The sequence below is a fragment of the Mercenaria mercenaria genome, chromosome 13 (genome assembly GCF_021730395.1).
Source record: "Mercenaria mercenaria strain notata chromosome 13, MADL_Memer_1, whole genome shotgun sequence".
NCBI classification, from domain to species: Eukaryota; Metazoa; Mollusca; class Bivalvia; order Venerida; family Veneridae; genus Mercenaria; species Mercenaria mercenaria.
The window spans coordinates 7421954-7424407 of NC_069373.1; positions in this window are offsets into that span (position 1 = coordinate 7421954).

The following is a 2454-nucleotide window of genomic DNA, read 5'->3' on the forward strand; positions in this document are numbered from 1 at the left end:
TTGAAATGTAAACAAACAAAACAATAGCATAAATTTAATTCAATACACAACGTTTACGCTGCGAATACTAATTCCTCGTTGGCCGAGCGTTATTGGTATCCGTCTTATACTTTTTCGTCGGGAGTTCGATTCCCGGACACGTAAAAAGTATTTTGAAAACTGTATTTAATTTTTTTTTTCAATTTGGTCAGAATGATAGCCAAGATAAAATCAAAGTCAAGTTTGATTATAGGCCATTTGGGGTCAAAAGCTAGGTCGCTAGGACAAATCAAAGAAAAACGTTTTGTATGCGATAGAGGCTGTATTTTTTCAATTGAGGTTCATGAAATTTAGTCAGAATAATGAGCTTTATGAAATCTAGGTCAGTTTCGAATATTGGTTATCTGAGGTCAAAACTAGGTTACTATGTCAAATCAAAGAAAATACTTGTTTGAGACCACATTTTTTCTTAAATGTTCACATAAAACCTAAACAACAATAATGAGTTTTCTCCTTGTTTGGTGTTTAAATTACAGACCATAATGTCATAAATAAACTTATAAAATATGTTTGCAGTAGATGCAATATTGACAATAACAGGCTTAACAAAATGCAATAAAACCATTTTTGGTCAGAATGTCAGATAAGTTTCCCGGTCAGCCCTCGAAATCATAATTCTTGATAGCAACGCACATGAATTTAAATCGCTTGATTTGATATGACTATTTAAAGAAGCATGTTCATACAATATGTATATTAATACACAATTTTATGAAGTTCCAATTGATTTATAGTACATTTGAATTAAGAACTAAATAATCAGCCTTAACATAAAATAGCACATGAGCTGCCTCATCAGAAAACCAACATAGTGCATTTGCAACAAGCATGGATTCAGAATTTCAGACCAGCCCACGTAGCCGCGCAGTCTGATCAGGATCCAAAACCTATGGAAATTAGAGACACTGTTTGTTTTAATTTGTTTTGCTTATTTGTTTATATACTCTCTGGAAGTCCTTTTCCTGATTGGGAAAGAAACATTCCACTATTGAGATAATCTTTTCAGAAAACTACGCTTTATCAAGATAATTGTTTAACTTATCGCCATAGCTACCTAGCTATCTCGTGGCAGAAATATGCCACCATATGTATACTATATAGAAAAACACACACATACGTACTTCGTGTGTGGATGCATTTTGCTATCAATTGTCAAGATGTGAGACTAAAATGGTAACTGTTGAAATATAAAATATGACGTTTCTAAAAAGTTCAAAAACAGTAAGAATAATTAAGAAATAATTTATAGCAAAAGAGTGCTTTAACACTATTTATGCGTGTATAGTGTTAAAACACGCTTGTGCTATAAATTATTTCGATTCTAATATGCCCTTAATCTAAAACAGTAGATGAATGACAGTAATCGAATAAGCGAAATCTAGACATAAAATTTAAACTAATGAATATTTTTAAAAATCGTTTTAAGCTTTTATTAAAGATATAAATTTACGTGTGTATGCCAATTTTTAAGAAAAATATTTTGAAGCGAAAAACGTATACGGGTCTAGATTTCGCCCGATTCTACATGCGCGGAAATCTCAAGTGTCAGGCGAAATTAAGATATAAAATCTAAAGTGATGAATTTTCTTTCTAAATCTTTTTAGGTTTTTATTACGAATATATTGATAAGTTTGCATGTCATTTTTCAAGAAAAAGTATTAATATATATATGGTGGTTTTGAAACGAAAAACGTATACGGGTGATGATTTCGCTAGAGTTTATATGCGCAGAAATCATGTGGCAAGAAAAATCTAGACATAAAATTGAAAGTGATGGATATTTTTTGAAAATCATTTTAAGGTTTTATTCAGAATATATTTTTTAATGTGTCTGTCAATTTTCAAGAAAAATTATTTATATATAGTTTGGTTTTAAAACGAGAAACGTATACGTGTGTTGATTTTACCAGATGGTCAGTGACATGCAAAATCAAGTCATAAAATTTAAAGTAATGGATAATTTTAAAAATCCTTTTAAGCTTATATCATGATATCATGAATATAAATATACGTTTGCATGTCAATTTTGAATAACAACTGTTGATTTTTTATGGTTTTGAAACTGAAAAGTAAATCAAACATTAGAGCATTCTGTTACATATGGATATATCAAAATCATGATCATTTTTATTAGGATTTGTTTAAAAAACATTTTTTACAATTTTTACTTCGAATGATCATGATGAAATAATGCACGGAGGAGCAACTGGGGTCTTCCTTCACCATCTCTCTGCAATGGAGTCACCACTTAGTCCTAACTGGGAGTTAGGAAATATTTAGACTTACTAAATCCAAGTATCTTAGTTCTGGTTATATAGAAGCTGAATAAAAATGGATGTTTGTGTGGGAAGGTAGGGTGTTGAAGAGGGATTTTTGTGCGGGAAAAAGGAAAAAAAATGACTGGAAAAAGGCCTT